The sequence below is a fragment of the Macrobrachium rosenbergii genome, chromosome 22, assembly GCF_040412425.1.
Source record: "Macrobrachium rosenbergii isolate ZJJX-2024 chromosome 22, ASM4041242v1, whole genome shotgun sequence".
In the NCBI taxonomy this organism is placed as follows: Eukaryota; Metazoa; Arthropoda; class Malacostraca; order Decapoda; family Palaemonidae; genus Macrobrachium; species Macrobrachium rosenbergii.
Window position 1 is genome coordinate 8,342,940 of NC_089762.1, and position 8,325 is coordinate 8,351,264.

The window sequence follows — 8,325 nt, forward strand, 5'->3', positions numbered from 1 at the left end:
GTGCAAAGTGTCCTTCCCTCGGGCTACCATTTTGCCTCCACAGTAGAAACATTTCTCGTGAAGGTGTATAAAGATCTTTAACCTAGTCATTCCATCCAGGTAGTACATTACGAGAGTTGCCTTGACGAGATCTAAAGGTATTCCTTTTTGCCGGGAGGCCAATATATAGGAATTATATTCGAATGGAATTCTTTTAGATCTCCCCTGTGATTGCCATTTCTACCTTTGCATTAGTGCACAGTAAGGCGTCTCGGTTGAACTATTGACCGCAGCCTGGTTTCCGTGGTTTCCCTAAAGGATCTGGTTTTCTGCTGTTTTTTTAAATCCTAGTTAACAGCAGGTGGGCGATCAGTTAGGGGGTTCATGGTAGGGAGGGATGGGGTACTGAATGACACCTGTAAGGGGATGTGATCATAGCCCGTTGCAAGATCGTAGCGAATGTTGCAGGTCACAACAGAATCATGAAGTTGAGGGGACGTGATGCAGTGGTCCAGCCAGGAGGTTGTAATTGTGTCCGTTCTATTTTGTGCATAGGTATAGGAGGAGGGAGGGAGGAGCACTACATCGCTAATATGCAGCACGTGATGTTGACAGAAGCGAGTAGGTTCGTTATAAAATTGTTTTCTGGGGTGAGAATTAAGGTCCCCATTTATACAAATATGATCAGCAGCAGAATCGTGAATAATACTGTGTAACTCACCTAGGATCATGCAGTACTGATCAAAATTGTTGTTATTTTCCCAGCGCATATAAACATTAATTATTAGGATCTTAGAGACCCCTACTGTCACTTGAAGCCCCAGCAATCTATCAGTCCTGTTGGTCAATACATTCACCATATTGTCCAACGATTTGTGTCACAGGAAAGAAAGGCCCCTTTCGGTTGACTGGCTACGATGTGATCTGTCACTTGCAACGATGAGGTCGAGAAAGCTCTGAAGTCTTCATGCACTGAATCGCACATGGCAAGGTCATGAGGCCAGAGGAGCGTTTCTTGTAATGCAATGATGCCTTTGAAGTTTTTGCAGCACATGTTTAGAGGAGGAATGTTCGGCCTGAGGCCAAAAATATTCAAAGAAATTATATCTAATGTATCTACAGCAACTCACGAAGAAGGGAAATGAATGAGTTGATCATTTGGGTGGATGGGGGTGGGTTGGACAGCGGGGTTGGGCATTCACTAGCCGTGGGAGGTTGACTGGCACTTGTGGTAGAGGGCAAACCTACGCTTAAACCCCAGCTTGGGGTGTCAGTAAGTTCCCCTGTTGGGGGCGGGTGTTGGTCCCGGGTTAGGTTGTATCTTGAGACTTTTATAGTAGGACCGAAATTCTCACCTTTGAGAACATCGAGGTGTTGAAATAGGCAGGTAATCCTGTAGGCCACTGTATGTTTAATTATGCATGGAAGTTCGTGGGTGATAAGAGGGTCGGAGCCCGTGAGAAACTTGACTCTCTCTGCTATGGCGTCTAGCTTCACCGATGAGCGTTAATTGTGAATCACAACGTGACATCTCTTCTCAGGTTTCGGGCGAGGTGATTCACGAATGATGGGCTTCGGTCCAGCGGACAATCGAGATGTTCTCTTCTTTTTTCTACTTGTTTGTGTCTGCCAGCCCCCAATCCCCTCATGATCATTTACATCCTCATCCACAACGGGGGCGGTTTGGCGGGGGATAGGGTCGGAAGACTCATGAGGGCTGGTGTTCTTCACTGAAGATCTATCTTCCACCAGAGGCACTGGGGAGGGAGGGAAGGTTGGGGGTCCATCGATCCCCTCCGACAGGTCCATAGGTGATGTGGGCGCTTCATCCGAGGGAGAGAGGGCAGTTCCCTCAAGGGAGGGTATGTCCATCTCGACTTCGCGTCGCACCGTCACTTCTCTCATGTTGCCGTGGGAAATGCCACACTGGAAAGAGTGAATCTTTCCCAGGGAACCTCAGAATCACTTCATTCATATGGCATCTGGTAGTAATTACAGTTGATGGAGACAACTGATCAGTATACATACATATATATATATATATATATATATATATATATATATATATATATATATATATATATATATATATATATATATATATATATATATATATCACACATAACCACAGGTGAAAAATAAGAAATGGGTGTAGGTCCTGACCGGTTTCGACTTTATTTCAAGCCATTGACGAAGGACTGATACAGAGTATGAGAAGTCACAAATAAATATACTACAAGAACAGTACTGACGAACATACACAACCGTTAGAGACTACATATCCCCCCTCAGGCAGGTTTCGAGGTAGGAGTGGCATTTAAAACTCATTTGGCTAAAAATCACAATATACTCTCAGGGGACAATGCTGATAAACAAACCATACGCCATCTCAGATCCACACCTGACAGGTGTCACGGAGGCAGGGTTTGGAAACTCATTAACACTACTACCCTCGTACTGTGTTTACAAATATGATAATCCTATTTTCATACATCTCTACTGCCTACCTTAAAGTTTAAACAATTTACAAATTTCTTTTGATATTAAAGGATCAAGTTTATACATCCCTTGACTGATATTCATATTATGGTTGTAACTTTCTTTTATAAAGCTAGATTCAATGATATTCCTTTTCAGTGCATTATTAGAATATACAATCCTTTTTGCCCCTTCCCAGTTGATAGCATGATTGTTCTCACTAACATGTACAAATATACCACTGTTCCCCTGTGCATATCTCACACATTTCTTATGCTGTTCAATTCTTTTTTCCAGTGCTTTCCCGGTTTAGCCAATATAAAAGTTGTCACAAGACTTACACGGAATTTTATATACACACCCTTTACTATTGTCAGGGGAGTTCTTGATAAGTACATTTTTCATTGTTTTATTGTTCTTAAATGCGACATTAACACCAAAATTCTTAAGAAGATGAGGATATCTTTCATATTATTATTATAAGGCAGAACAAGCACATTTTTTTGTGTTGTAAGGTTCTTTCTGGTTTTGATACATAGTCTTTTTGCCAGTTCAAATTCACTGTTTAATACACTATCAGGATATTTCAATTTCTTGCCTGCATTCCTATTCTTATCTATTTCATCATCAATATATTCAGGGCTACATACCCGTAATGCTCTTAAAAACATAGATGAAAACGCTGACTTTTTAACCTTATTGCTTTGTCCAGAATAGAAATGCACATAGGAAGAAATATTAGTGGGTTTTCTATACACACTATATTTAAACCCATTTCTATTTCTTCGTATGAGGACATCCAAAAACGGTAAGCACCCGTCATTTTCCATTTCCATCGTGAATTTAATTGATGGTACTAATTGATTTAACTTGGCAAAAAAGTTATTTACATCTTGGTTCCCTGGCCATACACAAACTATGTCGTCAACATACCTAAACCATGTTACATTACGTGGGATTATGTTGTTTAATATCTTCTTTTCAAAAAATTCCATATATAAGTTACTTAACTCTGGGGATAGAGGGTCTCCCATTGCCATACAAAAATTTTGTGAGTAAAATTTACCATTAAATTCAAATTTACAATCTTTTACACATAATTTAATCAGTTCAATTAAAATTACTTTTAGAAAATGGGATATCCAGCTGTGTGTTCTCTAACAATTCAGATAAAAACGCCATCAGATCATCAATTGGCACCTTTGTGAATAGTGATACTACATCAAAACTTACAAGCCTGGATTCACTATTAATCTGTGCACTATTTAGTTTATTTATCAGGTCCACATTATTCGTGATATTTGTATTTGAGATGGTACCTACTAATGGGTTGAGAATATCCACTAAGTACTTCGCTAGCTTGTATGATGCGGAACCAACTGAACTGATAATTGGCCTGGCAGGAAAGTTTGTTTTGTGAGTTTTTATTGTACCATACATGTATGGTAGCGATGGAGAGGTCACACACAACTTCTTTATAAGGCTTTCGTTACCTTTTAACAGGTTTTTCACTTTCTTATTGAAACCACTATTCACATTGTCTACCGGGTTCTTATTTAATTCTTTATATGTGCTATCATCACCTAAAAGATTTTCCATTTTTTCTGTATATTCACTTTTATTTAAAATTACAAGAGCGCCTGATTTATCTGCTTTTGTCATGTGTATATTTTATCTTTTTCAGTTCATTGATAGCAACCATAAATCTTTTGGGGACGTTTGTGGTGTCTGATTTTCATACTTCCATAAATCACTCCCTTAACTATGTTCACTTCTTCATTCGTTAAATCACTATATTTTTCCAAATTGCACAGTCCTTTAGTTATTTCCACTGTTCCTTCCATTGGAGATAAAGCAAAGTTTAAACCGTAGCCTAAGGCGCTAGTTACATTTCTATCCAGCTGTTTGTTTGAAAAGTTGACGACACATTCATGATTGGCGTTGTTGGTCCAAGGCTTCTTTCAATCAACAGTTTCATTTTATTATCGTGTTTACGTTTCAGTTTCCGATACACTTGATTCCTCATCTTCACATGGCAATATTCACGTAGGGAATCTCTCCAATCTGGTGGTATTGAGGCTTCAAAATGTCGTCTTTTTCTCGTGAGATCTTCAAAATTCTTTTTGGTTTCCAATGTTTTGATGTTGATATGGTTTTCCAATATGGCACGTTGTATTTCACCGAAGGGTTGGTCTTCTAATTTCAGCAAGGAATTAGTTACCAAGATCGATGATAACTAATTCCTTGCTGAAATTAGAAGGCCAACCCTTCGGTGAAATAAAACGTGCCATATTGGAAAAACATATCAACATCAAAACATTGGAAACCAAAAAGAATTTTGAAGATCTCACGAGAAAAAGACGACATTTGAAGCCTCAATACCACCAGATTGGAGAGATTCCCTACGTGAATATTGCCATATGAAGATGAGGAATCAAGTGTATCAAACTGAAAACGCAAACACGATAATAAAAATGAAACTGTTGATTGAAAGAAGCCCTTGGACCAACAACACCAATCATGAATGTGTCGTCAACTTATCAAACAAACAGCTGGATAGAAATGTAACTAGCGCCTTAGGCTACGGTTTAAACTTTGCTTTATCTCTGGCGGAAGGAACAGTGTAAATAACTAAAGGACTGTGCAATTTGGAAAAATATAGTGATTTAACGAATGAAGAAGTGAACATATAGTTAAGGGAGTGATTTATGGAAGTATGAAAAATCAGACACCACAAACGTCCCAAAAGATTTATGGTTGCTATTAATGAACTGAAAAAAGATAAAAATATACACATGACAAAAGCAGATAAATCAGGCGCTCTTGTAATTTTAAATAAAAGTGAATATTCAGAAAAAATGGAAAATCTTTTAGGTGATGATAGCACATATAAAGAATTAAATAAGAACCCGGTAGACAATGTGAATAGTGGTTTCAATAAGAAAAAGAAAACCTGTTAAAAAGGTAACGAAAGCCTTATAAAGAAGTTGTGTGTGACCTCTCCATCGCTACCATACATGTATGGTACAATAAAAACTCACAAAACAAACTTTCCTGCCAGGCCAATTATCAGTTCAGTTGGTTCCGCATCATACAAGCTTAAGAAGTACTTAGTGGATATTCTCAACCCATTAGTAGGTACCATCTCAAATGCAAATATCACGAAAAATGTGGACCTGATAAATAAACTAAATAGTGTAGCAGATTAATAGTGAATCCAGGTCTTGGTAAGTTTTGATGTATAATTACTATTCACAAAGGTGCCAAATTGATGATCTGATGGCGTTTTTATCTGAATTGTTAGAGAACACACAGCTGGATATCCCATTTTCTAAAAGTACTTTAATTGAACTGATTAAATTATGTATAAAAGATTGTAAATTTGAATTTAATGGTAAATTTTACTCACAAAATTTTTTTATGGCAAATGAGAAACCCTCTATCCCCAGTGTTAAGTAACTTATATATGGAATTTTTTGAAAAGAAGATATTAAACAACATAATCCTAATGTAATGTAACATGGTTTAGGTATGTTGACGACATAATTTGTGTATGGCCAGGGAACCAAGATGTAAATAACTTTTTTGTCAAGTTAAATCAATTAGTACCATCAATTAAATTCACGATGGAAATGGAAAATGATGGGTGCTTACCGTTTTTGAATGTCCTCATACGAAGAAATAGAAATGGGTTTAAATATAGTGTGTATAGAAAACCCACTAATATTTCTTCCTATGTGCATTTCTATTCTGGACAAAGCAATAAGGTTAAAAAGTCTGTGTTTTCATCTATGTTTTTAAGAGCATTACGAGTATGTAGCCTTGAATATATTGATGATGAAATAGATAAGAATAGGAATGCAGGCAAGAAATTGAAATATCCTGATAGTGTATTAAACAGTGAATTTGAAGCGGCAAAAAAGACTATGTATCAAAACCAGAAAGAACCTTACAACACAAAAAATGTGCTTGTTCTGCCTTATAATAATAATAATATGAAAGATATCCCTCATCTTCTTAAGAATTTTGGTGTTAATGTCGCATTTAAGAACAATAAAACAATGAAAAATGTACTTATCAAGAACTCCCCTGACAATAGAAAAGGGTGTGTATATAAAATTCCGTGTAAGTCTTGTAACAACTTTTATATTGGCCAAACCGGGAAAGCACTGGAAAAAAGAATTGAACAGCATAAGAAATGTGTGAGATATGCATAGGGGAACAGTGGCATATTTGTATATGTTAGTGAGAACAATCATGCTATCAACTGGGAAGGGGCAAAAAGGATTGTATATTCTAATAATGCACTGGAAAGGAATATCATTGAATCTAGCTTTATAAAAGAAAGTTACAACATAATATGAATATCAGTCAAGGGATGTATAAACTTGATCCTTTAATATCGAAAGAAATTTGTAAATTGTTTAAACTTTAAGGTAGGCAGTAGAGATGTATGAAAATAGGATTATCATATTTGTAAACACAGTACGAGGGTAGTAGTGTTAATGAGTTTCCAAACCCTGCCTCCGTGACACCTGTCAGGTGTGGATCTGAGATGGCGTATGGTTTGTTTAACAGCATTGTCCCCTGAGAGTATATTGTGATTTTTAGCCAAATGAGTTTTAAATGCCACTCCTACCTCGACACCGGCCTGAGGGGGGATATGTAGTCTCTAACGGTTGTGTATGTTCGTCAGTACTGTTCTTGTAGTATATATGTTTGTGACTTCTCATACTCTGTATCAGTCCTTCATCAATGGCTTGGAAATAAAGTCGAAACCGGTCAGGACCTAAACCCCATTTCTTATTTTTCACCTGTGGGTATGTGTGATAAATGAATCACGTACAAAAAGTGATAATAATCATATACATATATATATATATATATATATATATATATATATATATATATATATATATATATATATATATATATTTACAATGTACATACTCACATACATTACACACACACACACACACACACACACACACACATATATATATATATATATATATATATATATATATATATATATATATATATATATATATATATATATATGTGTGTGTGTATGTGTGTGTGTGTGTGTGTGTGTGTGTGTGTGTGTATGTAACTGTGCAATTTCAGTTTTATATAAAACTACATTTTACTGCACTTGATTTTTGTAGTAGAAACTGGACAAGGCTGCTTCTGGCTTGTGTTGTTATATATGCATTATATTTTCCCTCTATTTTTACTTACAGTAGTCCCTGAAAAACTCGCCCAACCTTTTGTTTTCTGTGAAAGAAAACTTTTGAAATGGCTATTTGTCTGTCTGTCCACACTTTTTCTGTCCGTCCTCAGATCTTAAAAACTACTGAGGCTAGAGGGCTGCAAATTGGTATGTTGAGCATCCATCCTCCAATCATCAAACATGCCAAATTACAGCCTCTAGCCTCAGTAGTTTTTATTTTAAGGTTAAAATTAGACATGAACGTGCGTCTGGCAACGCTATAGGACAGGCCACCACGGCCGCCTGAGAATTTTATGGGCAGCGGAAGTGAGTTTCATACGGTATTATATGCTGTACAGAAAACTCGATTGCGCCGAAGAAACTTCGGTGAATTATTTACGTGTTTATTTTGTTCTGTGACAAACAATAATAGTTGTTTCCTTGTTCTCGCATTAGGAAGTTTTGCTAGACGTGTCACAGCCTGGGTCGAGTACCCTAATACAGCAATTACAGGGTCGTGGCCTTTTGGTCGACTGCAGTTCTCACGACTTCGAGGAACTCGATTTTGCGGACCGAAAGGCCATCCGATTTTGTAAATGGCTGAAATGGTTCCGAGGCTGAAGGTATTTGCTATATGCCAGTGACAGTTTCAGTTT